This window comes from Mastomys coucha, unplaced genomic scaffold (genome assembly GCF_008632895.1).
Source record: "Mastomys coucha isolate ucsf_1 unplaced genomic scaffold, UCSF_Mcou_1 pScaffold22, whole genome shotgun sequence".
Classification (NCBI taxonomy): Eukaryota; Metazoa; Chordata; class Mammalia; order Rodentia; family Muridae; genus Mastomys; species Mastomys coucha.
The window spans coordinates 243,723,134-243,730,601 of record NW_022196905.1 but is presented as its reverse complement, the minus strand read 5'-3'; the positions used below and the strand labels follow the sequence as shown (position 1 = coordinate 243,730,601).

The 7,468-nt window shown below is 47.9% G+C and overlaps 1 protein-coding gene across 2 annotated transcripts in view; it reads right to left on the bottom strand.

Annotated features, from left to right (window-relative positions):
• Ctcf (CCCTC-binding factor) overlaps positions 1–6,724 on the bottom strand; it is a 48,663-nt gene extending 41,939 nt beyond the window's left edge. The window contains exon 1 of one of the 2 annotated variants that reach the window (XM_031341203.1): positions 6,476–6,724. The gene's annotated coding sequence lies outside the window, so the exon portion shown is untranslated. The remainder of the gene's footprint in view (positions 1–6,475) is intronic. The other variant, XM_031341204.1, reaches the window with a different exon arrangement.
• Positions 6,725–7,468: the final 744 nt, after the last annotated feature.

Genomic DNA, 7,468 nt, shown 5'->3' with positions numbered 1-7,468 from the left:
TATCTTTTAATCCCAGTTCTCTAGTCTCTGGAGTCAAAGGCAGGAAGATTCCTCCAAATTTGAGGCCAGCCTCATCTACACGACAAATTCCAGGAGAGAGAAAGAGAGAGGTGGGGGGTTGGGGGGATAGGGAGACAGAGACAGACACAGAGACACACAGAGAGAGACAGAGACAGACAGACAGACAGAAAATTAATCACCCAAGTGAAATACTCTTTAAAGTATTCAAAGATGGTGGTGCATACTCATAGTTCCAGCACTTGGGAGACAGAAGTAGGATTATGAGTTTGCGGTGAGGCTACCTAAAACAAAACAAAACAAAAAACAAACAATAAAAAGGGAAAGGGGGGTGGGGGCTGGAGGGATGGCTCAGCATTAAATAGCACTTGCAGCTCTTGCAGAGGAGCTCTTGCATACCCACGTGGTGGCTTACAATTACAATTGTCTGTAACTCCAGTTCCAGGGACTCTGACCCACTCTGACCTTCATAGGTACCAAGTATGCACATAGATTATATACATACAAGCAGGCAAAAACATTCATACACAAAATTTTTTTTAAAAATTCTTATAAGCAACAAAGAATTTTAAAAATGATATATAAGGTACAACAAAGAAGAAACCCATCTCATAATTCAACTAGCTCAATAAAACTAATATAATACCTTTAAAACTCACGATAATGGACTGAGGAGATGGCTCTGCAGTTAAGGGCTGCTCTTCTAGAGGACCTGGGTTCAATTTCCAACACCCACATGGCAGCTCAAAACCATCTGTTGTAGGGGATACAACAACCACACGAAGACATACATGCAGCCAAAATACCAATGTACATAAAATAAAAATAAATAAAATTTAAAAACAAACAAAACCAAAACCCCTCAAGATAAAGAGATGGTATGGCTCTTTTGTTGGGAGGTAGCTTGCCATAACCCCCCCCAACTCCCTGACAGAGTTTCTCTTTGTAGCCCTGGCTGTCCTGGAACTTACTCTGTAGACCAGGCTGGCCTTCAACTCAGAAATCCTCCTGCCTCTGCCTCCCAAGTGCTGGGATTAAAGGTGTGTGCAACCACTGCCCCATAAACTTATTTTTGTCCAAGAAACAATTTCATATCAAACTCCATATCACCAAAGGGAATAGAATTTACATCCCTGGAAAAAAATTAAATTATTCTAGAATAAAGATCAAGTGTATGAAAAATATACCACTGCTCCATCTTTACATTCAAATACTAAACCATTAAACACACACACACACAAATATTGGCCAGAAAGATAGGAAGACAGTGACTAGAAAGTCTGTATGGTAGCCACACCCAATTTATTCAGTGCTAGTGATCAAACAAGAAATCTATCAACTGAATTACATCCCTGTCTCCAAGAAAGTCTGGAAATAGCTGCTTTTAGTTCCAAGTGGATCCTACTTCTTTGACCTTATGTGCACTGTGGATAGTCCTTCCCCAGCTGGGAGTCTCTCCAGAGCCTACTGGATAAGCCTTACTTCCAGGTGCTTACCAGCTAGAATATGGATTAAGAAGCTGAGTCCAGCCAGGCGGTCGTGGCCCACGCCATTAATCCCAGAGTAAGTTCCAGGACAGCCAGGGCCACACAGAGAAACCCTGTCTTGAAAAACCAAAAAAGCCGGGTGGTGGTGGCGCATGCCTTTAATCCCAGCACTTGGGAGGCAGAGGCAGATGGATTTCTGAGTTCGAGGCCAGCCTGGTCTACAAAGTGAGTTCTAGGACAGCCAGGGCTACTCAGAGAAACCCTGTCTCGAAAAACCAAAAAAAAAAAAAAAAGAAAAACCAAAAAAGTCTGTATGGTATTCTCCCACAACCATGCTGGATAATATACGCATGTAATTCCAATACTCGAGAGGCAGAACAAAGGCTTTGAGTTTGAGGCTAGCTTACTCTATCTACATCACAGCTTCTAGGCCAACCAGGACTACATTTCCCAACCTGTCTCACAACTTTTTTTTTAAAGATTAAAAAATAAAAATAAAAGAGATTTGTTTTCATTTTATGCATGAGCATCTTGCCTACATGTACCTAAATCTGCGGATGCCAGAAGTTAGGATAGTAAATATCCCTATACAGGAGTTAGAGATAGTTGTGAGCCACCATGTAGGTGATGGAACAGAACCCGGATCCTTGGTTCTGTTAGCAAGTGCTCTTAACTACTGAGCCATTTCTCCATTCGCAGAAGGAGTTCTTTTTGTTGTTTTTAGTATTTTTGAGACAAGAATCATTATATAGGCCAGAATGGTCTCAAATTCATGATCCTCCTGCCTCAGCCTCCTGAGTGCTGAGATTACAGGCTTATACCACCACCATGCTTGGCTTGAAAATAAATGGGCTATGACAAATCTACATATCTGAGAGCACCTATCTGTAACATTATACATATTTGTCTCTATTGTTTTTCCTAAACTTGGAAATTCTTAATTGAAGGATCTATTTTTATCAATAGTTTGAAGCCATCTAGAGCCAAGACATGTAAATAAGATGTAATGACGGCCAAGTCAGAGTTCCTACATTAAAAAGAGATGGTGCTGCCGGGTGGTGGTGGCGCATGCCTTTAATCCCAGCACTTGGGAGGAAGAGGCAGCAGATTTCTGAGTTCGAGGCCAGCCTGGTCTACAGAGTGAGTTCCAGGACAGCCAGGGCTACACAGAGAAACCCTGTCTCAACCCCCCCCCCCAAAAGTCTGTAAACATGATGATGTGGGATGGCTGTGATGTTAGCAGCATCCCTAGGAGAAAAAGAGGCTCAAAAGGAAACTTTCTGCCAGTAAGTACAACTGTTCAAGATTCTGTCATAAGACTCCTCCCTACAGCATTAGTCAGCCACATATGGAGTCTGCCAAGGAACTCCCAAGCCAGCCATTAGTCCCAGTTGAGTTCCTTTAATTCTGAATACCCTTTTTTAAAAAATTTAAAACTCTTTAGAACACATCTTAAGGTTAACTTCTGCACCTCTTAAATTTCCTTACAAGATTAGAGAGACCCTAAGAATTTTTCAACTACTCTTAAATAAGCAGGATTTTCTTATTAGTGTAACTGTGTCACATTATTGATTTAAGTAAGTTAAATCCTTGGACTAAGCAAGATGACTCTGTGGGTAAAATCTATTTCCAGGAAAAGCCTAATGACCTGAATTGAGAATCCAAGTAAACCCCCAGGGTTTTAATCCCAACACTCAAGAGGCAGAAGTAGACAGATCAAGTAGTAAGTGGTGTGAGGTCAGCCTGGTCTACAGTTCCAGGACAGATAGGGCTATGTTAAAAAAAAAAAAGAAAAGAAAAAAAAGAAAGAAAAAGGAGGAGGAGGAAGAGGAAGAGGAAGAGGAGGAAGAGAAAGAGGAAGATGAGGAGAAGGAGAAATAAAATAAAGTGTGGAGGGGTGTGATATGGTCTAAGCCTTCAGTCTCAGCCTTCTGAAGGTAAGGACAGGCGGATCTGCTCAGCACCAACCTAGTCTGCATAGCAAGTTCTAAGCCAACCAGGGCTCCAAAAAGAAAGGAGAATGGACTCCACAGGGTTGTCCTAACTGTCACACACAAAGACCACTCGACGTGGTGGCCCATTCTTTAATCATGGTCAGAAGCAGGTGCATCTGAGTGGGAAACTAGCCTGTTCCACACAGTCAGTTCCTGGCTAGCCAGAGCTATATAGTGAGACACGATCTCAAAATAAAAACAACAAAACTTAAAAACCTTTTTTATTTATTTATTTTTTTGTTTTTGAGACTGGATCTTTCTAAGTAGTGCATGCTGGTCTTAAACTCAGAGATCAGCCTGTCTCTGCCTTTCAAGAGCTGGGATGAAAGATATGTGGCACTATACCCAACAAAAATAGTTTTAAAATAGTCCCTTTGGGTTATCTTGCTTTAATCCCCCCCAATTTATTTTCCTTATAGACTTAGTTGTTTCCTTTCCATTTTAAAAATCATAAGCATACAAAATGGGAGGCCTACCTAAGCTACACATTAAATTCAAGGCCAACCTAGGCAACTTAATGAGACTTAACCTCAAAACTAGAGAGGGACTAAGAAAATAGCTCAGAGGTAGAGAGCACTTGCCTAGCTTACCCAGGGCCCTGAGTTCAAACCTCAGTACTACAAAAACAAATCCTAACCACTCTCATCTGTTAAGGCAGTCTCTTGTAGCAAAGGGTTGCCTCACCTTATCTTGCTACAAAGCTAAGGATAACCTTGAACTATCTTCCTGCCTCTACTTCTGAAATTTTGGCATTCTTCTAATAAAATATGGCACTTGTCAAACACAAACTTGACAGCAAAACTCTAAAGAATGTAATAAATTGCATAGTTTGGCCTAATATATTTAAAAAAGATAGTTCTACTAAGGCTGGTACTCTACACTACTACATTTAGTTAGCACAGTTTTATTGTGAGAGGGTGAGGAAGAGCATTCTGGAGAGCTAAAAAGGAGTGAGGTGCTGCTGAATGACTAAGAACATAAGGAGGAGCACTGCAAAGCATGCACAAGCATCACAAGAAACAAAGTTTCATAGGATTTCAATGTGGCTAGTGTGGCCCAACTAGCCAGAGAATCCCAGGTTCATTTAAGGGAGGGCATAAAAGTTGGGGAGTGTTGAAAGAGTTGCATACAATACGGGTTGCCAAGATCTACAAACTGAAATTACACACAGTGAACACTATGTTTCTTAGCATCAAAATGATTGAAGCAAGCATTGGAGTACATCTTTAACCATAGCACTAGGAAGATAGAAGCAGATGAATCTTAAGTTTGAGGCTAGCCTAGTCTATAGACTTCCAAGAACAGCCAGGGCAACACAGAGAAAGTGTGTGTGTATGTGTCCGTGTGTTAAAGCACCTCATTATCTGTTTCTGAAAAGTGTCTACCTAGATTGTTTTCTCAAGAACCTAAGCCACACATGGTAATAAAATAGGTGTTAGAGTGGGCACAAAAAGGTTACCCCAGGAATTTATCAACGGAAGCTTTTAAATGCAAAAGACTTAAAGCCAGGATATACCCAGTTTAACTTCTTTTCCTGTCTATGGACGCCTTGGAATTTTAGCTTTCTTAGTTGATCTAAACTCCAAAAAAACTACTAAGTCTCTTTGCTAATGTTTACTTAATGCTAAACTCAATACAGGAAGTCAGATACTGAATAGTAGTTACATTAGGTACAGATATTTATGAACCATCTGCTACAAGTGACCCAAGATTCAATTACAACACCAACCCTCACATTTCATCGAACAGTAAAATTACCAGTCTAGTCAAGAATAGGTTCATTCTACCCTATTGGCGCATTAGATCGGTCTGCACAATCCTAGAGGGGTTGAACGGTCTTAAGCCTAGCCCTAGGGCATCAGGTCTTAAGTGGAGTACGAAGTTAGCGTCAGGACATTTTAAACAGGAGGTAAACTCCAGCGTCGCCTGTACAATCGCAACCAGCCCATGCTCCCGGAATTTATGAGTTTATCTCATCACTTGCGATGAAAGTAAAATTAAGTTTCAGTCTCTTTGAGATCTCTGAGCGCACAAAGTCTGACTGCTATCGTTTCAAGGGGCTGAAGAGTGCGAACGTAGCTGGAGAAAAACTATTTGGTGCAGAAACTCGCGTCTCTTCCGCGCACCATTGGGGGCCGCACCGGTCGGGTCCCGCGCGATGCCCTGGCGTGAGTTTGGGGGCGCAGTGGGGCCCGGCGGGGGCGGCGAGCGCGCGTTCCCCCGCCCGCTCGGGCGGCGTCGAGGCGCGAGCGGCTCAGCCAGCCTTGCAGAGGGAGCTCTCCGCAGCTCAGGGGTCCCTCTGCTCGCGGCCACAGCAGCGCCGCCTGCGACACTCGGCGGTGACGGAGTCCGGCAGCCGCGATGATCGGACTAGGAGAAACTAGAGAGCACCCCAGGCTGCTGCAGCAGCGGCACGCGGGGCGACCGGGTAGGTTCCGGGACCGGGTGGACTTGAAGATGGCTAGTCGGAGGCGCGTCGGTCGGGACCCGACACCCACAGGGCTCCGGGACCTGGCTAAGCTGCCGGCAGAGGGTTCGGAACCCCTAGGAGAAGCGAGCGCGGCAAACGAGCCCCAGAGGTCCAGCCTCGGTAAGGGGTACCCGTCGCGGGAGGGGCGGAGGGCAGAGGGCGGGCCGTGGCCCGAAGATCAGCCGGGCCAAAAGCCGGCCTCGAGGGTAGAGACAAAGGAAGGAAAATGGAGTCGCCGAGCGCGCAGGCCTCCGTCGCCACCACCGCCAGAGGCCTACCATGTTGGGAGGAGGGAAGCTGGCGGGCGGGCGTGGAGGGGGTTGGCCAGGCCCTGGCGGCGGCGCCGGGCAATGGCGGCGGCCGCGCCGCAGCAGGGACGGTAGAGGGAGACAAACACCCCCCGGCGGCGGCGCTGGCGCCGGGCTGCAGCCAGCGCCGACCGGAGCGGCCCCATCGTGACACCTAGAGGCGGCCCGCGAAACCTCCTCCACCCTGGGCCCCCTTACCTTCGCGCCACACCCCCCGCGGCGCCCGCTCCGCCGCCGCTCCACCGCTCCGGCCACCTGGCGTCCCCGGCCAGCTCCGCGTGCCCGCACCGGCTACTGCTGTCGCCGCTGCCGCCAAAGAAGCAGCTCCGCGCACGGTTTAATCGCTCCACAGGCTCGGACACAAAATGGCGGCGGCGCCGTGCAGTGCGCCTGCGTCGGCGCTGCCGGGGCCGCGGGTGCTGATAAGGGAAGAGACGGGTGGGGGGGCCGGCCGGCGGCGAGTTGAGGGCGGGGGAGGAAAGGTGAGGGGAGGGGTTGGCGCAGGGCAGCATGGGAGGCGGCCCCGGGCGCCAACTTTCAAAAGCGGGCGCGATGGCGTCACGAGATGCGCCGCGAGCCGCGTCGTCACGCCGCACGCGCCCTTCCGCGCCCTCACCCGGTCGCGCGTGGGCTTTGCTGGCGCGGAGGCGCCCCGGTTCCCGTTGGGTGGGGCTTCCTGGGCGGAGGCTTGCGGCTTCTAGGCAATCGGATCTCCGCCTAGTTGCCCTGATTCCTCAGCTCTCGTCTTCCCCTCTGAGCTGTGAAGAAGGGCGGGAGGACTACGGGTAGCTGAAGTCAGCGCGCGGGGCTGGGCCGTGGGGTCGAGGAAGCTCCAAGGTTCGGCCCTGCCCGGTCTCTTCCTCCCCTGCTGGGTCCAACCCAGGGTTAGCTCTGCACCCTGTCCCGCTACCGAGTAAGATCCACTGACTTCCCGCACTCTCACACTTCTCAGACACTTCTCCAGTACTCAAGATCGACGGCTAGCGGCTTTGCTCAGGGGTTTGGGTTTAAGTAGTCTTCCTCCCAAGAAAAGGGCCTTTATAAAGCCGGATGTGAAATTAAGAGAACCAGGACAGAGTCACCTCAGTACGGAGATCTAGCAGACCCTAGCAGTCGTCTTTAGCTGTATTTGGCACCGTGAACGTCTATGTTTTTTAAGACTGTTATTTCTGTTTCGGTTCCCAGTCGGTG